The 23,941-nt window shown below is 38.6% G+C and overlaps 1 protein-coding gene across 1 annotated transcript in view; it reads right to left on the bottom strand.

Annotated features, from left to right (window-relative positions):
- Dhc64C (dynein heavy chain, cytoplasmic) overlaps positions 1–23,941 on the bottom strand; it is a 1,087,706-nt gene that overhangs the window by 784,973 nt on the left and 278,792 nt on the right. The window lies entirely within an intron of this gene.

The following is a 23,941-nucleotide window of genomic DNA, read 5'->3' as shown; positions in this document are numbered from 1 at the left end:
TGGATAGCTCATAATTACTTTTAGCAAGACACTGTACTTACCTCATAAGTAGAGTGCCTTGCTAAAAGTAATTAAGTAACCTCCTGATGATGCTTTAATCATATAGACAGTGAAACATAAAGAGGAAATGCATCTAGTATAAATAACCAATTGCATCGAGTTCAAAACCTGGTTATTACAATCACTGTCAACAACTACCACAGATGAAAGATATCTAATAGATGATGCCAAAATGAATTAATCAGCAAGAACAAAAGTCACACAAATTAGAATTCTTTAGAAAAACACTGCTGGGAGAATGTACCCATTTGGAAAATAAGAACATAAAATTAGCATATAATGAACTAGCTTTTAGTAGAGTTGTGATTTAGAAGAACATTTATTTCATATTGAAAAAAAATATATCTAGAAACACTTGGAAACAAAGCTCAGTGTATAAAATTAATACTTGATTAACCACCATACTGGCCTGGACATGTACATCCATAATTACATGGATACAAAATGTCCATTGAAGTCAATATAACCATTGAATATACATTTTTGATATATTTGATCCATGTGGCCAATTAGGTGGTTAAAGAAAAATATACAGAACTATTAGATTTTGAAAACTAATATTATTAAGAGTACAACATACAACACAGCAATTAAAACAATAACTAAAGCCAGTCAATTAATGCCTGCCAATTCACCGAAATCAGGCCATGTCACATAGTCAGCCTGGTTGGCCAAGTGTTAGTGTATCTGCTCTCCAGCAAAGAGGTTGCAGGCTCGAATTGTGCCATGGATATGAATGTTTGCGATTATCCTACTAACTGTGTGCAAAGGGCACCTGCGACCCTATCACTTCACTCCCAAAATCCAGTGAGGTATGGGAGTGACGATATGGCACCTACGGGCATAAAATGTGAAATTAAAAAACATGTCACATATGGAAGCTGTGAAAACCATGCAAACTGATACAGCAGTAAATTAATGTCCACAACATTCTTACCTGAAAGACCAAGGATACTGCAGGAGTATTGATCCAGTAATACAGATAAAGGTGAAATTAAATTACTGATAAACTGGTGACAGTACTTCATGCTGTCTATTTCACCAAGACTATTTCACTATCCAGTGACCATTAATCACACTACAACAGTTCTGCCCAAAGAAGAAAGTGATAGACTACTTGTCACAGAGCAAAGTGCTGGCTGTTAGCATGTCAGTACACTTGGAGTATATTCATACTCTTATAATGCAAGTTATAAATACCTAGTATAATGCTGTGTGCTATATATTTTGATTTAATCAGTTATTAATTTCACACTCATTTGGTTTCTTATTGTATCAGCTGCTGATACATTTGTTCAATATCAGTGAAAATATCTGTTAGAAGAAAGATACAAAGGAAAAAGTGAAAAACAAACTATACAAGAAAATAAGAAAATTGCATTCAGGAAATGAAGAGCAGCAGTTAACCATATATAAACTAAACTGAAGATGTGCAATTTTTACTGCTTCTTATATTAGTACATGAATGATGAAATACTTACATGGGAGAAATTGAACAGGATGAATTCATAACAAAATACTGAAATTATAAATTGGTGTAGATGGGCAGTATCTCTTGATACTAACCCATTATCATCTCATTTATTTATAATGATGGAAGAAATAATGAAAAGCAAGTAATCAATAATCAAAACACAAATGGAATACAAAGATATCAAAAGGCATTTTACTGCAGTCCTTACTGCATTTTAATTTCTTAAATTTAAGAATTTAAAATGCGATATTTAATCTAATTGTGAAATCCATACAACTCATTAAATGTTCCTATAAATAAAATGCTCTGCACTGTATATACTGATTAATCTTTATATATCATCATGGGCCACTGACAGGTAGGCAGTGAACAGTATACAGCCTCTCCCTTTTAATCAACCTGCCTTCCCATGATGTGGCCTGTTTCCAAAAAAAAAAAAAAAAAAAGAAAAAAAAAAGAAAAGAGGACTCTGGCTAGCACAGCAAATATTTTTGCTGCAAATGATACCTTCTTGGTTGGAGGATACGCCAACTAGGTCCACCAGATTGTGGAATACCATCACCCAGTGAAATACCACTACTATGTTTATTGGAGGCCTAAATGCCATGTTTGATCTCATGCAGGATTCCATTTTGTCGCTGCCCAATTCTCCATGCATGGGAGTGATATCCTTCAATCATACTTAGACCCAAAACCTCCTCTATTATGAGGGTACAGTGGTAAGAACAGTGGTGGCACAAGACACTGCCAGATAGTACACAGGCCTAAACCTGTCAGTGATAATTCAGGAGGCTTCCTGATCAACTGGCAACATAATTCTTCTGCCTGGAGAGCAAGCCTGAGTAGAGGTACAAGTAATGGTATGCAGAGGGCATTGTTGAGGGTATGTTATGATAAGAGGACTGGTCACTCTGTATGGGTGTCATGTCCAAGAATATTTCCTCTCACTGCCTGTTTCCACTATATCCTCCCATTTAATCATAAATGAACCAATAATGAAACATACACTGATGCTAAACTATTCTTGTATTAAAGCTTATATGTTGGCTGTACATGATTATTAAATTGCAAGGAATTCACAACGTAAACTGGAATATAAATTAAAATAAACTTTAATATATACTTATTATATATATATATATATATATTAATATATAAAGTTTATATATAAATTTAATATATAAAGTATATTTTAATTTATATTCCAGTTTACGTTGTAAATTCCTTAAGTAATTTAATAATCATTGATGTTAAACATTAATGATAAATACAAAATCGCTCTCAAACACCAATCCTAACATAAGATAGAACAAGCACAACATACCAATTATACCAAGAACACTTCGAAAATGCACTTTCAGATCCACTTTACCAATATCCATGGCATGGACATCATTTATGTTGTTCACACTACACCAGACCACCTATTCTGCACAGAAACAAATTGCAAATACACCCACTACTGTCCATCTTCAATTTCCAAATTACATACTTAATGATTCCTTTCACTATAAGAGAGGCACTTGCACTTTTGCTGAGATGACATTGCTTGCCAGAGAATGGCTAATTTAAATTACTGCCCTTCTGACCTACTCTGGCTGATGGCTTCCTTGTCCCATTTAGTAATGTTCATCTGCTGAATTTACCAATCTCCAAACTATGAAAACCATCCTAACATCTTCACCCTCTTTAATAAAGTTCTGCCAAACCATCTACGATGGAGTGGTCAAAGTAGTGATGTCTTTTTCCTAGGTGATTTTGGCATCAACAACTCTATTTGGCTCCCCTTTTCCAACACTACTGACCTAGATAGAAGATAAGGAAGCCTCTGCTGTAAGCAATGACCTAACAAACTGTACAATGTTGAATGACAGCCTTCAACCAGTGAGGATAATATCTGTCATGCCTGGAGCAGGTGTTTGTTTCAGAAGAACAGAAACAGTAGTCGGACTATAGAAATGAAGAGTAGAATTTCCAGAGGTCATCCTACTTGGTACCTTTGTGATGCTCGTGGAAGACTGAGAAGGAGGTGGAGATTGCAAAGGATCAGTTTGGCTTCATGCCTGGCCGATGACGGATGCTATCTTTGGGTTACAGCAGATGATGGAAAAGTTTAAAGAGAAACAACAGGAACTACATCTGGTGTTTAATGATCTGGAGAAAGCGTACGATAGTGTCAAGACAAGAAGTCTGGAGGTGTCTGAAGGAGAAGACGGTACCATAGAAATATGTCAGGCTGGTGCAGGAGATGTACAGAAATGTGAAGACAAGAGTTTGGACCTGCCTAGGAGAGACAGAAAGCTTTCAAGTGACAGTTGGCTTGCATCAAAGGACAGCATTAAGTCCATTCCTGTTTAATATTGTGATGGAGGTGGTGACAGAAGATTTGAGAGAAGATGTGCCTTGGACGATGTTGTATGCAGGTGACATTGTGCTGTGTGCAGAATTAAAAGAAGTGGCAGGTAAATTGGAAAGATGGAGGAGAGTAATGGAAGAGAGAAGTATGAGGCTGAGCACAAGTAAGACACAGTATATGTGTTGCAAAGGGGGATGGCAACCAAGAGGCAGATCTGGAGCTAGAAGGAAATGTCATCAGGTGGGGGTGCTGGTCAATCTAAAGGGAAAAAATATAGAGGACAGTGGAGAGACCAGCTGTAACGTATGCTACCGAAACTGTGGCCCTGAGGAAAAATAATATCAGCAGGATGGAAGTAGTAGAGAGTAGAATGCTTAGGTGGACGTGTGGTGTGACCAGAAAGGATTGTCTGAGAAATTACTATGTAAGGGGAATGGTGAAAGTTATGAACTTAGGAGCGAAGATACAGGTGGCAAGGTCGAGATGGTTTGGTTATGTGACGAGGAAGGAGGGCAAGTGTGTGGGGAAGAAAGGTCATGCAGATGGATATGCAGGGGATAAGGAAATGAGGGTGGCCAAAGAAGAGATGGAGAGAGCTGGTGGAGGAGGACCTAAGGATGAAGAACTTAATAAAATTAGTTTAATCCTTTATCCAAGTGTAAGCAAACAAAGTTTGCACCTGAAAGTATCTTCAGGACTGGGGGATAAGGTGGTACAACACCAGGACAACTCGTTGCAAAGGTGGAGCAAGATACCAACACTCCTATCTCAGTATCGCCTATAATGCAAAACACATCTCCTATGGGTAGAGTGGACCTGCTAATGCTTCTGCCTGGTAGCTCCACTTGGGCCTGGCTCCCACTGAAGAGACCTCAATAAAGGTCGAAACTAGTCTGGGTAGTGGCCCTTCCCTTAATGCATAACATTAGACATATCCGCAAGGAGATGTGTTTTGCATTATAGGCGATACTGAGATAGGAGAGTTGGTAGCTTGCTCCACCTTTGCAATGAGTTGCCCTGGTGTTGTACCACCTTACCCCAGTCCTGAAGATACTTTCAGGTGCAAACTTTGTTTGCTTACACTTGGATAAAGGTAAGTTTCAACATCTTTCTCTAAATCCAGAGTAATTTATTAAAAAAGGGTGGCACACCATTTGGCAACTCCTATGGGTAGAGATGACCTGCTAATGCTTCTGCCTGGTATCTCCACTTGGGCCTGACTTCCACTGAAGAGACCTCAATAAAGGTGGAAACTAGTCTGGGTAGTGGCCCTTCCCTTAATGCATAACATTAGACATATCTGCAAGGAGATGTGTTTTGCATTATAGGCGATACTGAGATAGGAGTGTTGGTAGCTTGCTCCACCTTTGCAACGAGTTGCCCTGGTGTTGTACCACCTTACCCCAGTCCTGAAGATACTTTCAGGTGCAAACTTTGTTTGCTTACACTTGGATAAAGGATTAAACTAATTTTATTATACTCTAACCAAGTGAAAAATAAACTTTCAAGATGAAGAACTTAGATGTGGTTACTGCCCAAGACAGGAGAATGTAAAGGAGACTCATTAAAAACAGCAACCCTACTTAAGTGGGATAAGATGAAGAATTCTTATATTATATAGTAACTTGTGATGTTTCACAAGGAAAAAAACATGCCTGCAAATGGAAACTTTCAAAACAGAATTTGCATTAGAATAATAATTCAATATTCTGAAATTTTCTGTGCTGATTTCAAAATGAGAAGGAAATTTCACAAAGACCAAGCATAAATTTTCCTTTAATTATTTCTAGAGGCATAACAGTACATAACATGTGTGGTCTGCTTTCTCTCGATGATAATTTGTGATCTCAGGGGCTCACTTTAGTGAGTATGGGTGTGGCAAACCCGAGGTACCTGATGCTGGACCATGCCTTACTTCATGTAATATATATCTGTTATATTATCTGTAGACTGGTCCCTCCTCTTCCTCCCTTGCTTCTTTCTTTCTTCTCTTCTTGCTCCGTCCCCGGAATGCTATTAGAGTATTTGAGGGGAATCTTTCCTATTTTTCTATGTCATTTCGTCTTGTGCTAACAGGACATTATCAAACACTGTAACATGATCAGGCCATCAAAAAATGTTCATACCACATCATCCGTCGCGCAGGTTACCAAGGGACACGTTTGGGTTTTAGGCAGAGGGACCCGTTCAAAATGTTACAGTCTCCCTTAGCCACCACTCCTCAGCACTCTGCTAGAGGAAACTTCATCAATGGGCCTGCTACCTCGTTTGAGGAGGTGTTTAGGGGAAGCACAAAGAAATGGTTCTGCAAAAGGACAGAAATGGCAATGACAACAGCACCAGACTATGGCTTTAGGCAACTGGAACATCTTATCTCTGACAGGGAAGGAGTTGGAACTGATTGAGGAAGCCAAGCGCTACCGGCTAGACTTAGTCGGGCTTTCTTCAACCAAGAGGAGAAGCTCTGGAACTGTCGACCTGGATAAGGGGAAAAAGCTCTATTACTCTGGTGTGAGCCCGACAATGTCTGCTCAGGCGGGTGTGGGGATACTCACAAGCCCCCAGCTGTCAGACTGTATTGCTGAGTGGATCCCATTGGGGGGACGGGTATGTGTGATAAGGCTTCAGATGAAAAACCATGATTTGGCTGTGGTGCAAGCCTATGCACCTAATCTGGAGTCACAATACTCTGCCTTCCTAGAGGAAGTGGATGCTGCTTTTTACAGGGTGGCAGACATGGAATCAGTCCTGCTAATGGGTGACTTCAATGCACATGTTGGAACAGATGACCAGACATGGAGGGATGTGGTTGGGAGGAACGGTGCCCCTGACCTTAACGTGAATGGGTTGAAATTATTGGACTTCTGCTATACTAACAGCTTGTCCATAATGAATACCTTCTTCCAGCACCGAGAAGTCCATAAGTATACCTGGTACAGGAATACACTAGAACAAAAGTCTCTGATTGACTTCTTTATAGTCTCAGCAGACCTATTTTCCTCAGTGTTGGACGTTCGTGTGAGAAGAGGGGTTGTCAACTGACCACCACCACCTTGTTGTGTGCACTCTACGGCTTCAGAAACCAGATGCTGCCATCAACGCTGGTAGGCCTAAGCAGCTATACCACATGAAATGGGAGACATTGGAAAATGAGGCTGTGAGGAAGAATTTTGCAGATGACATTTCCTCCAGGTTCAAAGAGATTCCCAAGCATACTGTAGATGTTGAGGAGGAATGGAAGCTGTTCAGAACAGCTGTCACTGCCTCTGCACTCTCATGGTGTTGCAGAAAGCGGCTCGGCATGGCAACGGGCAGTGAGAAAAGGACACCTTGGTGGAACCAAGAAGTCCGAAAAACTGTCCGGGCAAAAAAGGAGTACTAACATGGCTTAGAGTCAGGTCACCTGAGATGCGTTTGCGGTATGCTGAGGCACAAAAAGCTGCTGCTAAGGCAGTAAAGACAGCAAAGCAGAAGGCTTGGGAATCCTTTGGAGAAAGATTAGACTCATCCTATGCAAATGCAAACAAAGTATTCTGGCAGACCATCTGCCGCCTTCGAGGGAGGAAATAGTGCACAGCAAGGGCAGTTAAGGCCTCTGATGGTGCACAACAACTGAGAAAGATACCCTCCACAGATGGAGGGAATACTTTGAGAGCCTTCTTAACCCGGGTGGCCCAGCAGTTGTGGACATCCAAGAGGTGCCGATAAAGGCAATGACTAGTCTCACAGCAGAAGAGGTCCATTTAGCAATAAAATTGCTAAAATCGGGCAAGGCTGCTGGCGATGATGAAATTCGGCTCAAAATGCTAAAAGCCTTAAACCAAGACAGTGTTCTCTGGTTGATTCGAGTGTGTCAGGCTGCTTGGATATCTGGGTAAGCACCAAAGCAATGGCAGACAGGCATAATACCAGTCTTTAAGAAGGGAGACCAGAAGGATTGCAGTAACTATCGTGGCATCTCTCTGCTCAGCCTGCCTGGGAAAGTGTATGCTAAGTGCTTGGAAAGACGGTGCAGGAGCATAGTTGATTCAAAGTTCCAGGAGGAACAATGTAGCTTTCGTCCTGGTAGAAGCACAACTGACCAAATCTTCACTTTAAGGCAAGTCTTTGAGAAATCTTGGGAATATGCCAAGAATGTCTACACATGTTTTGTGGACTTGGAGAAGGCATATGACCGGGTTCCTCGGGATCAGCTTTGGCAAGTAGTACAGGTGTATGGAGTGGATGGTCAACTATTAGCTGCCATCAAGTCCCTGTATGAATGCCAGAGTTTTGTGTCAGGGTAAACAGCACAAAGTCTGAACCTTTCACAGTCTCCGTTGGCCTCTGCCAAGGGTGTGTTCTGTCACCCCTCCTATTCATAATATTTATGGACTGGATTGATTGGCACAGCCGAGGCAGTGAGTGTGTCAGAATTGGAAAATGTAGCATTGGACGACTGCTTTTTGCAGATGACCTAGTTCTGCTTAGCTCTTCCACAGATGACCTCCAGCAGACCTGGATAGGTTTGTAGCTGTTTGTGCAGATGCCGGAATGAAGAGCAGTGTGGCCAAAACTGAAACATTTATGGTCTCAAGACAACCATCCCAGTGCACTCTAAATGTAAGTGGAGTCCCAATGAGTCAGGTGGAGAAGTTTAAATACCTTGGGTCCATATTAACGAATGATGGAAAATGGGACGTAGAGCTAGATACTCGAATTGGCTTAGCAAGCTCATCATGTTGGAGGCTTAATGGATTTTTTAACAACACTCAAAAAGAATTAAAATAGACTTTAATACTTCCTATATTTCGTCCTAGTCACTAGGACATCTACGGGGATTACAAAAAAATTAATGTAACATATGCACAAATAACAAACAATACTAAGCCCAACCACGTGGGTGACACTAAAGTCCTATCTAGGTAGAGCGCCCTCTAAGGAGTCGTAGGTGGCCTGGAATGTAAGGTGGGAACTATGGTGATGAGTGTTTCCCAAATCTTCGGAAGCTTAATGTACCCATATTTATTGAGATTTGGTTGGTTTTTGAGAGCTGCTGCTGCTTCTAAGAAAAGTCTCTCTTTCTTGAATTTGCTGTGGTGGAGCATGGTGGTTTTCTTCCATGATACTCTGTGGGTGGTGTCCAAAACATGGTCAGCCAAGCCTGAATGGCCATAGTTGTGTTTGAAGATGTAAGACTTGTGTTCCTCTAGACGGATGGATGCTGATCTGCCTGTCTGTCCAAAGTACGCCAGCTTACGGGTACTTTGTAAACTCCAGGCAGAGAGAGAGGAGGGAGCTGATCTTTCGTAGAACGGATAAGGGTAGCCAGTTTGCGGTGGGGCTTATATGCTGTGTGTAGATTGTATTGTTTTAGTATCTTGGCTATTTTTTCAGATGTGCCACGGATGTAGGGTATGGTGATGGCATTTTTAAAATCTTGTTGACGAGAAGGAAGGGGAATGGGGGAGGAGTTGATTATTTTTTTGATACTGTGATCGCTGTAGCCATTGGAAAGGAAAGTGCTGTGTATGTGGTTAAGCTCATTAGTGAGGGCGGTTCCACTGGAACAAAGATTGTGGGCTCTCTTGGTAAGAGTTTTAATAATGCCATATTGTTGAGAGGGGTGGTGGTGGGAGAGTTTGTGAATGTATCTGCCTGTGTGTGTGGGTTTTCTGTATACGGTGAAGGTAAGTGTATCATTAGGCAGGCGTGTGACTAAGGCGTCTAGGAAGGGCAAACAATTGTTCTTTTCCTTTTCCATAGTGAACTGGATTCTTGGATGTAGACTATTGAGATGACTGAGGAAGGAGTCTAACGTGTCTGGGCCATGAGGCCAAATAGAGAACACATCATCTACATATCTTAGCCAGATAGAAGGTTTGAGTGGGGCTGAGTCTGCGGCTCGTTTTTCGAAATCTTGCATATAGAAATTGGCAAGGGGGGGGGGGGGTGAGAGGGGGGAACCCATGGCAGTTCCCTCTATCTGCTTGTAGATTTTGTTGTTCCACGAGAAATATCCAGAGTTAATGGCAAAGGAAAAGAGATCTAAGATGTCAGAGGGAAAAACCTTTTCTAAGAGAGATAAGGTGTCAGTTAAGGGAATATTGGTAAACAAAGATGAGATATCAAAGCTTACCAATATGTCTGTCTTCTTCAAGGTTAAATTTTCTGTGAGGGCTTTAAAGTGGGTCGAGTTTTTTATATAGGAAGGGGACCTTCCGGTGAGGGGGATCAGAGAGTTGGCTAGCTGTTTAGATAGTCTATAGCAAGGTGCATTGGTAGCATCTACTATAGGCCTGAGTGGGGAATTGGGTTTGTGGATTTTTGGTAAACCGTATATTCGGGGGGGACGGGAACGGAAAGGTTTAAAGTTTTTTCATGACATCTGGGGGCCAGGAAGATACTTTTTTGAGTAAAATTTTAAGTTTCTTAACTTGTGTTTTTGTGGGGTCGTGTTCTAGCGGGATGTAGGTAGCGGGATCGCGGAGGATGATGTTCATTTTACGTTTATATTCACTGGTATTAAGAACGACTGTGGCATTACCCTTATCCGCTCTGGTGATGACGATACTTTTTTCTTTAAGTTGTTTCAGGAGAGTCGTGCGTTGGGCATATGATAAATTACTTTTTGGCGGAGAAGAATGCGTGAGGATGTTGGCTACGTCAAGTCTGATGTTGTTAGCTATCTCCGACGGTAAGCGACCGATTCCACGTTCGATGTTCACCATTACGTCAAGCACCGGCACTTAAAACTCTTGCCAAGAGAGCCCACAATCTTTGTTCCAGTGGAACCGCCCTCACTAATGAGCTTAACCACATACACAGCACTTTCCTTTCCAATGGCTACAGCGATCACAGTATCAAAAAAATAATCAACTCCTCCCCCATTCCCCTTCCTTCTCGTCAACAAGATTTTAAAAATGCCATCACCATACCCTACATCCGTGGCACATCTGAAAAAATAGCCAAGATACTAAAACAATACAATCTACACACAGCATATGAGCCCCACCGCAAACTGGCTACCCTTATCCGTTCTACGAAAGATCAGCTCCCTCCTCTCTCTCTGCCTGGAGTTTACAAAGTACCCGTAAGCTGGCGTACTTTGGACAGACAGGCAGATCAGCATCTATCCGTCTAGAGGAACACAAGTCTTACATCTTCAAACACAACTATGGCCATTCAGGCTTGGCTGACCATGTTTTGGACACCACCCACAGAGTATCATGGAAGAAAACCACCATGCTCCACCACAGCAAATTCAAGAAAGAGAGACTTTTCTTAGAAGCAGCAGCAGCTCTCAAAAACCAACCAAATCTCAATAAATATGGGTGCATTAAGCTTCCGAAGATTTGGGAAACACTCATCACCAGAGTTCCCACCTTACATTCCAGGCCACCTACGACTCCTTAGTGGGCGCTCTACCTAGATAGGACTTTAGTGTCACCCACGTGGTTGGGCTTAGTATTGTTTGTTATTTGTGCATATGTTACATTAATTTTTTTGTAATCCCCGTAGATGTCCTAGTGACTAGGACGAAATATAGGAAGTATTAAAGTCTATTTTAATTCTTTTTGAGTGTTGTTAAAAAATCCATTAAGCCTCCAACATGATGTCCTCACAGCACTTAAGCCTCTTCACACGTATTCTAATCATCCATGGAGAAGAACTAGCACGCAAATCCAAGCAATACGGTAAGTCAAAACTACGACTATCTAGGCAATGTCGGGACACAAGAGTGATACCAAACTGCATTAAAATGAAGATCAATTTCCATTCTAAAAAAGCACTTCGTATATATAACCATGCAAGCCAGGCATTACTCCGCGAGCAAATCGCCTCTACACGTGCTACCCTCGCAGTGACGAACGCCGCCATTGGCTCCTTACACTCAGAGCTCTCCACCGTTCTTAACCGTGAACTTTGGTCGATTCTTTCTGGCATTTCGGAAACTTCCGCACAGAGAGAATTCCAAAAAATAAAAAATAAACACATCAAGAAATTTAGCAACCTTGTGAAAAACAAACCACAACCACAAATTCAACCTCTCCAGACAGTAATAAACCTCTCTTCCAAAAGGCTCAACGACGATGCAGTCAGCGCCCTTTGCCTCGGCCATAATTTTGGCATCGCTCCGAAGGAAGTGCCGGTGCTTGACGTAATGGTGAACATCGAACGTGGAATCGGTCGCTTACCGTCGGAGATAGCTAACAACATCAGACTTGACGTAGCCAACATCCTCACGCATTCTTCTCCGCCAAAAAGTAATTTATCATATGCCCAACGCACGGCTCTCCTGAAACTACGTAAAGAAAAAAGTATCGTCATCACCAGAGCGGATAAGGGTAATGCCACAGTCGTTCTTAATACAAGTGAATATAAACGTAAAATGAACATCATCCTCCACGATCGCGCTACCTACATCCCGCTAGAACACGACCCCACAAAAACACAAGTTAAGAAACTTAAAATTTTACTCAAAAAAGTATCTTCCTGGCCCCCAGATGTCACGAAAAAACTTAAACCTTTCCGTTCTCGTCCCCCCCGAATATACGGTTTACCAAAAATCCACAAACCCAATTCCCCACTCAGGCCTATAGTAGATGCTACCGATGCACCTTGCTATAGACTATCTAAACAGCTGGCCAACTCTCTGATCCCCCTCACCGGAAGGTCCCCTTCCTATATAAAAAACTCGACCCACTTTAAAGCCCTCACAGAAAATTTAACCTTGAAGAAGACAGACATATTGGTAAGCTTTGATATCTCATCTTTGTTTACCAATATTCCCTTAACTGACACCTTATCTCTCTTAGAAAAGGTTTTTCCCTCTGACATCTTAGATCTCTTTTCCTTTGCCATTAACTCTGGATATTTCTCGTGGAACAACAAAATCTACAAGCAGATAGAGGGAACTGCCATGGGTTCCCCCCCCCCCCCCTTGCCAATTTCTATATGGAAGATTTCGAAAAACGAGCCGCAGACTCAGCCCCACTCAAACTTTCTATCTGGCTAAGATATGTAGATGATGTGTTCTCTATTTGGCCTCATGGCACAGACACGTTAGACTGCTTCCTCAGTCATCTCAATAGTCTACATCCAAGAATCCAGTTCACTATGGAAAAGGAAAAGAACAATTGTTTGCCCTTCCTAGACACCTTAGTCACACGCCTGCCTAATGATACACTTACCTTCACCGTATACAGAAAACCCACACACACAGGCAGATACATTCACAAACTCTCCCACCACCACCCCTCTCAACAATATGGCATTATTAAAACTCTTACCAAGAGAGCCCACAATCTTTGTTCCAGTGGAACCGTCCTCACTAATGAGCTTAACCACATACACAACACTTTCCTTTCCAATGGCTACAGCGATCACAGTATCAAAAAAATAATCAACTCCTCCCCCATTCCCCTTCCTTCTCGTCAACAAGATTTTAAAAATGCCATCACCATACCCTACATCCGTGGCACATCTGAAAAAATAGCCAAGATACTAAAACAATACAATCTACACACAGCATATAAGCCCCACCGCAAACTGGCTACCCTTATCCGTTCTACGAAAGATCAGCTCCCTCCTCTCTCTCTGCCTGGAGTTTACAAAGTACCCGTAAGCTGGCGTACTTTGGACAGACAGGCAGATCAGCATCTATCCGTCTAGAGGAACACAAGTCTTACATCTTCAAACACAACTATGGCCATTCAGGCTTGGCTGACCATGTTTTGGACACCACCCACAGAGTATCATGGAAGAAAACCACCATGCTCCACCACAGCAAATTCAAGAAAGAGAGACTTTTCTTAGAAGCAGCAGCAGCTCTCAAAAACCAACCAAATCTCAATAAATATGGGTGCATTAAGCTTCCGAAGATTTGGGAAACACTCATCACCAGAGTTCCCACCTTACATTCCAGGCCACCTACGACTCCTTAGAGGGCGCTCTACCTAGATAGGACTTTAGTGTCACCCACGTGGTTGGGCTTAGTATTGTTTGTTATTTGTGCATATGTTACATTAATTTTTTTGTAATCCCCGTAGATGTCCTAGTGACTAGGACGAAATATAGGAAGTATTAAAGTCTATTTTAATTCTTTTTGAGTGTTGTTAAAAAATCCATTAAGCCTCCAACATGATGTCCTCACAGCACTTAAGCCTCTTCACACGTATGCTTAGCAAGCTCAATATTGCGGGAGCTTGGCCGTTCAGTAGTATTGAAGCGGGAGTTAAGCCAGAAGGCAAAACTGGCTGTCTTCAATACAGTCTATGTCCCCATCCTCACCTATGGTCATGAGTGTTGGGTAATGACTGAAAGAATGCGGTCACGAATCCAAGCGGCTGAAATGAGGTTCCTTCGAGGGGTTGCGGGGGCTGACAAAACTCGACAGAGTCAGAAGTTCTGCAATTCAGGAAACCCTCAATACTCAACCGCTGCTTCTCCATGTTGAGAGATCATGGTTACATTGGTACGGGCACCTGGTCAGAATGCCACAAGAGAGGCTCCCTCAGCAGGCCCTCTTTGCCAAGTCAGAGGGTGGGAGGCCACGTGGAAGGCCAAGGACTCGCTGGATAGATTATATCCAAAACCTTGGGTGGACACGTTTGGGAATCCCACCAGAACACCTGAGCTTGGTGGCAGAGGATCGTGACCACTGGAAGTTCCTCTTGCAGCTGTTGCCCCCACAACCCAATTAGAAAGAGTGGGCCTTGAAAATGTATGTATGTATGTATAATTTGTGTATAAAAATTATCACTGTTTGATACCAATGTGTCTTTAAAATGTGCTAACTACTTATATACTGAGGCTGCCTATAATTTAAGTCGAGGATGTTCTGCCGTGGTCAGGTCAAAGTTAGATAACTCAAACAAGATCTCCATGTAACATTTAAAGGAATGTCGAGAACCAACCAGCCAAGTTTTCTGACCTACTGTGCAATCCTAACCTTGTCATGCTGCACCACATTAGTAGGTATCTACATCGATACTAATCAAATGAGGTTAAACTGGTAATTGGCAATTTCATCAACAAAATTATATTCTTATTAACTTAAAGCAAAATAAAATGACACAACATGATAGAATTTCATGCCAGCTGTATTGCTGCCCAAGTTAAACCACTTCCCTGATGAAACAAGCATGCTGTCATTGTTTAATGGTTTCATGCAAGTGACTAACTGGGCAATACCACTTGGCATGCTAGTTTCATCAGGAAACCAAGGCAAATGGTGAAAATGCAGCTGCTAAAACAAACACCAACTCAACATCAGCAGAGTTCAATGTTCAAGCCATCACCATAAGCATAAGGAAAATAAATGGAATCAACAGAAGAATTGAGTAAGTACCAGACTGACATAATAGGAGTTACCAAAACAAAGCTAAAAACATGTGAGATTCTTCTAAGACAGTATATCTCAAACTTTCAGTACTTGCATACTCTTTTAAAATTTTACTAACAACAGCATACTCCACTTTCAAAGTGAATTTAGGAATAGTTATATTTCCTTCAAGCATGAATAATTATAAAAGTATTTAACATTTGAATTTATATTATAATAATTAATGGCTCATTACCTTTAATTACAAATATTTGATCCTGTAGTATCAAAACATTCTTTCTCAAAATTACCACAATCGTTTAAATTAAGGGATATTACATCCCATATTGTTTCATAGCCAAATATGAAACTCAAAGAGATTCATGCCGAATATAGAGACTATATAATGTTCGGCGAGTCCAAGCGTAAGCAAATACCTGGATAGTGCAACACAGGGGCAACTAATAGTAAGGGTGGAGCAAGCTCCGTTCACTGTTCTTGGTATTTACCCATAATGTGAAACCCAGCTCCTAGGAGCTGTATTACTGTTCTACATGTAGGAGTTGGGTTTCACATTATGGATAAATACCAAGAACAGTGAACGGAGCTTGCTCCACCCGTACTATGAGTTGCCCCTGTGTTGCACTACCAGGTGGACTATGAGTTGCCTGGTGTTGCACTATCCAGGTATTTGCTTAAGGTTGGACTCGCCGAACTTTATATAGTCGCTATATTCGGCATGAAACTCTTTGAGTTTCTTATTCGGCTATGAAAAAATATAGGATGTAATATCCCATCCCATATTTTTTTTGCCGAATTGAAGCCTTTGGCTCTTCATATATTTAGTTACCACAATCATTTTCATTTCCTTAACTATTTTCTACTGTGCATTTTAAACATTCTTTTAAACCAGTGATCCATGTTAAACAATTTAAGAAATACAAAAGTGATATTATTAGACTGCACTTCAAACACAAATATGCATAAATGTATAAATACACACACACATATGCATGGTTAAATAGTCTCAGAGGACCATTACAATTTAAGATAGGAATGATTCCAAAATTCAACAGTTACAACAGCATGGTTTAAACTACTGGAATTTAAACTTGTAATGCAAACTGTCTGAACCACATGGTCAGAATGTGATGGTGCCATCACCCAGGGGTGTTCCTAATCGAAGTCAGTCAATACATGCCAAGAAACACATTTTGTCTAAAACCAGTTTTAGATTTTTTTTTTAATTATTGAAAAATTAATGACAGAATATATATCTGTACTTATCTGTGACAATATAACAATGAAATATAATAAATTTAGTTTAATCCTTTCAACAAAAACTTCCAACAAAATAGCAATTAAAATATAAAAGTAAAAGCTACCAAGACCTTTTGCACACTGCTGGAAATACACATACCACACTTCGGGAAGTGCTGTGCTAAGCAAAAAATACAAGGATGTTAAATTGTTACTTCAGACTGCACTTCACGATAAAACAGAAGTCTCCATATATAAGGAAAATGGTCACACTTTATATAGATATAGCATTTGCATAAACTAAACAGCTGAGATTAAAATCTCCAATTTTGATATCAGGTTTAATGCCTCATTCCTTCATTCCTAAATAAATCTAGTACAAGTCTACAGGATTCATAATTAAATTGAATAACTGATATAATAAATTTCATATAAAAAACTAGGCAAATACAACTTATGGCAAAAAGTATCTGATTAATAACTGTAACACTAACATCATATATATATTATATATATATATATATATATATATATATGACTACTGCTATTAATTCAGGGTTGGGATATGTTCATTTTTAATATAAACTGACTAAAAACCCGAGAATTATAACAAAATGAGATTTATTTGAAAATGCAACATGTTTCGTCGGGATTGACTTCATCAGGCATTAAGAACATAGAAAGCTATTAAAAGACACTGAAAACAAAACATTGAGACACTCTAAAGCTATAAAATTATAAAGCTATAATATTCGACTGTAAATTACAGTTATTATGAACTTGAGCTATAGTCAGTCTATTGTTATACACTTGTGCGTGTGTGGAACCATGCGATCTCCAGTATCTGATAGTAGAGCTGAAAGAGTCAGGCAAATTATAGCTGAGATTATTGTTCATATGAAGAGGGTCCATGGTGATTTCTTTTGACTCGACAATGTGGCGTTCTACCTCATCGTGGCAAATACGTAGGTTTGAAGTTGTTGTCCCATTTACTTCATGTTGGTGGCTTTCGTTATTCGTGTTTATTGAAAACAGGACATGGCCTGATAGGGCAGTAGCTCTGGTTCTCTTGTAAGCAATGTCTCTCTCTCTGGTGTTCCTCGAGACGTAGGAGGATAGATTTCTCTGTTTGACCATAGTAAGGTTTTCTGCACTCGCATGTCACTTTGTATAGCTTTCTATGTTCTTAACGCCTGATGAAGTCAATCCTGACAAAACATGTTGCGTTTTCAAATAAATCTCATTTTGTTATAATTCTCGGGTTTTTAGTCAGTTTATATTAAAAATGAACATATATATATATATATATATATATATGTTAAAGATACCAAGCTATTTTAAACCTGGTTTTACTCCATTTCCCAAGTAAGCAAACAGACAAACAAGTCAAGTTTCTGCCTGCAAGTGTTGCAAGTCTAGCTGACCCTGCACGTAGTGCAAGACCAAGGCAACTCATGGTAAAAGTAGAATAAGCTCTGATCACTAATCTTAATATTTACCCTTAATGCAAAGCACATCACCTGGAGGGGATGTATGATGCTTTGTATTAAAGGCCAAGATTTTAGTAATACAGAGCTTATAAGTATTTTACCACAACAAGTTACCATGAGATGTTTTAACCTTATTAAATAAAAATCTCAGGAGGAGATATAAATGTAGAAAATACTAACAAAACTCAAAAATATTCATATAAAAATTATTAATACAAAATACATAAAGTAATCGAATTTATTAATTACATTACAATTACATATTACAATAAATACAATTAACTGTATTGGGTAGGACGACTTTCATTGTCACTAACGGAATCACTGCTATCTTCTCTTGTAAGCAATGTCTCTCTCTCTGGTGTTCCTCGAGACGTAGGAGGATAGATTTCTCTGTTTGACCATAGTAAGGTTTTCTGCACTCGCATGTCACTTTGTATAGCTTTCTATGTTCTTAACGCCTGATGAAGTCAATCCTGACAAAACATGTTGCGTTTTCAAATAAATCTCATTTTGTTATAATTCTCGGGTTTTTAGTCAGTTTATATTAAAAATGAACATATATATATATATATATGGGAATAAATTTTTAACTTGGGTATATTGTATATTAGGATAACCAAGCAATTTTATATGCTTGGTTATTTTAGCTCCTAATCCCAAGTATACAAACAATTAAGTTTGCGCCTGAAACAAAGTTCAAGTCTAAAGATGGTACAACATCAGCGCAACTCATTGTAAAGGTGGTTAAAGCTTTGATCACTATTCTTAGTATTTTCCCATAATGTAAAGCACATCTCACTAGAAGATGTATACTGCAATGCATTATGGGTGGGGTCACTACCCAGACCGGTTTCGACCTTTTTTGAGGTCTCCTCAGTGAGTAGCTAGACCCTAAATACCAAGGTTTTAGTAATACAAAGCCTTATCAACTTTACCTATATAAGTTGCAACAAGGTGTATTAAGTTTTAATAAAAATCTCTGGATGAGATATTGATGGGAATAAATTTTTAACTTGGGTATATTGTATATTAGGATAACCAAGCAATTTTATATGCTTGGTTATTTTAGCTCCTAATCCCAAGTATACAAACAATTAAGTTTGCGCCTGAAACAAAGTTCAAGTCTAAAGATGGTACAACATCAGCGCAACTCATTGTAAAGGTGGTTAAAGCTTTGATCACTATTCTTAGTATTTTCCCATAATGTAAAGCACATCTCACTAGAAGATGTATACTGCAATGCATTATGGGTGGGGTCACTACCCAGACCGGTTTCGACCTTTTTTGAGGTCTCCTCAGTGAGTAGCTAGACCCTAAATACCAAGGTTTTAGTAATACAAAGCCTTATCAACTTTACCTATATAAGTTGCAACAAGGTGTATTAAGTTTTAATAAAAATCTCTGGATGAGATATTGATGAGTTGCGCTGATGTTGTACCATCTTTAGACTTGAACTTTGTTTCAGGCGCAAACTTAATTGTTTGTATACTTGGGATTAGGAGCTAAAATAACCAAGCATATAAAATTGCTTGGTTATCCTAATATACAATATACCCAAGTTAAAAATTTATTCCCATCAATATCTCATCCAGAGATTTTTATTAAAACTTAATACACCTTGTTGCAACTTATATAGGTAAAGTTGATAAGGCTTTGTATTACTAAAACCTTGGTATTTAGGGTCTAGCTACTCACTGAGGAGACCTCAAAAAAGGTCGAAACCGGTCTGGGTAGTGACCCCACCCATAATGCATTGCAGTATACATCTTCTAGTGAGATGTGTTTTACATTATGGGAAAATACTAAGAATAGTGATCAAAGCTTTAACCACCTTTACAATGAGTTGCGCTGATGTTGTACCATCTTTAGACTTGAACTTTGTTTCAGGCGCAAACTTAATTGTTTGTATACTTGGGATTAGGAGCTAAAATAACCAAGCATATAAAATTGCTTGGTTATCCTAATATATATATATATATATATATGTTAAAGATACCAAGCTATTTTAAACCTGGTTTTACTCCATTTCCCAAGTAAGCAAACAGACAAACAAGTCAAGTTTCTGCCTGCAAGTGTTGCAAGTCTAGCTGACCCTGCACGTAGTGCAAGACCAAGGCAACTCATGGTAAAAGTAGAATAAGCTCTGATCACTAATCTTAATATTTACCCTTAATGCAAAGCACATCACCTGGAGGGGATGTATGATGCTTTGTATTAAAGGCCAAGATTTTAGTAATACAGAGCTTATAAGTATTTTACCACAACAAGTTACCATGAGATGTTTTAACCTTATTAAATAAAAATCTCAGGAGGAGATATAAATGTAGAAAATACTAACAAAACTCAAAAATATTCATATAAAAATTATTAATACAAAATACATAAAGTAATCGAATTTATTAATTACATTACAATTACATATTACAATAAATACAATTAACTGTATTGGGTAGGACGACTTTCATTGTCACTAACGGAATCACTGCTATCTGTCTCATCGCAATTAAAAACTTGCTGTGGCAGGTAACACTCGCAAACCATGCGTTTCTGAAACTCAGCAATGAACGCCACAGCTGCCTTTGCGTCCGAACTCGCAGCCTCTTCATGCCTCACAACACTATGGATGCCACTTCTTTCAACCATTTTCTTCATTGGGGCCATTATCGTAGTACAGTTAATAAAGAACTGTCACTACATTTGGACACAAAATAAAAAAAATGCTTTACACACACACACACACGTGGTCACAATGCTAGCACGAATGTTGACTATATGAATGAAGTATGCTGACTGAGATCACGCATGCGAGACGATTACCCACAATCCCGAGAGGCTTGTTATCACGTGACGCTCAGCAGACAAAGCGTATAGGTAATACAGTACTCGTATTGCAAGACATTGCTCGTTTATCAAGTTAAAGTTTATTAAAAATTTTTGCTCGTCTTGCGAAACACTCGCAGATCAAGTTACTCACAATCCAAGGTATCACTGTATATTAGAATTTCTTTTTCGTAAATACATAAATTTTGTAAAATTTGAACAGTTATGAATATAAATATGATTAACAAAGAAATAAAATTTATTATAAAAAAATATTTTATAGTTGCTTTTAACCTTAAATTAGGTGATTGGAAAATCAAACCGAAGAAAAAATTATATGATCTTTGATTGTGAAATATATAACCAATCACCTAACTCAGTATTTTGTTATTCCTCCTTTAGCCTGAATGACAGCTTTCATCCTTTGTGGCATGGACTCAATAAGCTTTTGACAGTCAGTTGGCAGAATTTCACTCCAGCTTTCTGTGATTGCTTGACATAATTCAACGACATTTGTGGGCCTTTTGGTGTCAATTTTTTGCTGTAAAATATTTCAACTTTTTGATCGGATTAAGGTCCAGGCTATTTGAAGGCTAAGGCATAGTTTTAATTGGAGTGTTTCCAATGGTTCGCAAATAGTTCTTGATTTGTCTGCTGTGGTGACAAGATTAATTATCATATTGAAAAATGATGTCATTGGAATCCTAGAACCATTTTTCAATACTAGGAACCAAAAAACGATTTAAAATTTTTTCGTAGACTTTGGAGTTAATTGTACATAACATGATACATAATTATGCAACACCTTGTGATGTCATGCAACTGCAAACGGTAAATGAGGGTGAAAATTTAGCCTTGGTATTAATGCACTCATTGAAAAACATTTTTTACCAACTCTTCTCTATACCATTATTATTATTACCGGTTCCAAGGCAAATTTGAGATTCGTCACTAAACATGACTTTTGTCGAGTCATCAAATTCCCAATTTACGTGATTTTTACACCATCAGAAACGAGATGTCAAATGCCATACGGTCTTCACAAGTTCAGTCAGTTTTTTCTGCTGTCTGCATGAGGTGGCAAGTGAGCATTCACTTCAAGGAATGTTTTTTACAGTTTTAGTCGAACAATATTTTTTACAAATGTCACACAGAATACTTTGAGCACATTTTAATCATCTAGCTACATGTCTTTGACACATTCCATCTTGCAGATATTCAATCATTCTGTTTTTTAACACGTTCATTGCCAAGCTGAAAATTGGAATTTCGTGTGGTGGCCAAATTTTTTTTATTTTTTTATTTAGTTTTTATTGTGCTCAAAATAAGTTAATATATTATTTATATGCTTTTATTATTATGCACATAGGATTTATGTACTCCAAATATCTATTACGCGTTATTGCGTGATATGTAATTCGGTCAAATAAGTTATATATTTTACAAATAAAAAACATTTAAATATAATAATTATAACTTTAATTATCAGTCTTTTATAATCACATAGAATTTTTAAAAATAACGTACAAATAGAAAAAAATAATTATCAAAAATCAACATTTATAGGGAACTTACTAAAAAAAAAAAAAAAAAAACAATACTCAAAATAAATAAAAACCAAACTTCAAGCACGCTAAATCAACGAATAACTAAACAAAATCGTCGCGTCGTCGCCTTGCTTGTCCGAACACCGCCACTGTGCACAGTGGCTAACATAAACAATAGCTGAAGGCCATCCCCACTCCAAAGGCTAATTTTCTTTAAATTAGCCTTTAAATCTTTGAATCATTCAAAAAAAAAAAAAAAAGGTTCTTTTCCTTTTATACTTTAAAGTGAGTTATTTCATTTTTGCATGTTAAAACATTTATACGTTAAACTTTCCAAGAAATACTTGGTGTATATTGCAATCATCGTAGTGATAAACAACATTGATCAGAAACTTTTTATCAGGGATTGTAGATAAGAACTTTAAAAATATCAACTGTATCTTGAGTGGAGAACCAGTAACACAAGTAAAACATTTCAGCTATTTACGCAACATTTTTATCAATAGAATTGTAAAACTGGTAGAGTAGGAAATCAATTGGATACTTATATGAAATAAAAGAAATTTGTCAAAAACGCTAAACTAACTATTTAAGATTATTCAAACCGAGATTAACTTACGAATCTGAAAGCTGGATTAAATCAACACTTTATCAAAGACTAAAGAACGCAGATGTGAGAGTTCTGAGAAAATTTAATGGAGTGAACAGAATCATATTAAAAAATGAGGATATTTTGAGAGATTTTGGCAACTAAAAACACATAGGATTAAAATAGTTTTTGATATTAGTATGTTTTATATTTTACTTTTAATATTATTTATTTGGCAACTAATATCCAACTAGTATCACTCACACTAAAACTGGTGGCTTCATAAGGGTTTCAATAAAGTACAAATATATCATCATCAAATTCCTGCCATGTACCCTCAAGGGATGTACAGGATATGATAGTACTACATGAAAAATTTACATCATTACTAACTTCCTATGTACAATTTTCCTCCAAATCAGTCTGTTACTTGTCAAGATTCCAACATTACCACATCTTATATTTCTATCGTCTAAGGCACTTTGTGCCGTATCAATCCACCTATATCTTGGTCTTCCTCTGAGTCACCTTGCTGCCAACCTGGCAGAGAACACTTGTTTTGCTAATCTTTCTTTGCCCATTCTGTTTAAGTGACCATACCACCTGAGATTAGCTCTGCTAATGCATTCCTGGATGTTGACAATGTCAAGTTCTTTCCTAATATCCTCATTTTTAATATGATATTGCCATTGATGCCATCGGTTCACCCCTATAATCTTTCTCAGGATTCTCATATCTGCGGTCTCTAGTCTTTGGTCAAGTGTTTTACTTCTGACCCAGCTCTCAGATCCATAAGTTAAAACTGGTTTGAAAACTCTCTTGCACAGCTAATTTAGTGTTCCAACTAATTTCTCTCTTATTCCATATGAATTATTCAATTGACTTCCTACCACATGAGCCTTATTCATTCTGTTGTCTATTTCCATGTTTAATTTACCATCTTCACTAAAAATCGTGCTTAAGTAGTTGAAATGTTTTACTTGTTCCACAGGTTCTCCGTTCAAATCACAGTTGACACTTTCAATGATTCTACCTAT

Source organism: Typopeltis vanoorti, chromosome 10 (assembly GCF_054136105.1).
Source record: "Typopeltis vanoorti isolate ZY-2024b chromosome 10, IOZ_Tvanoo_1.0, whole genome shotgun sequence".
In the NCBI taxonomy this organism is placed as follows: domain Eukaryota; kingdom Metazoa; phylum Arthropoda; class Arachnida; order Uropygi; family Thelyphonidae; genus Typopeltis; species Typopeltis vanoorti.
This window is presented reverse-complemented; position numbering and strand designations above follow the sequence as displayed.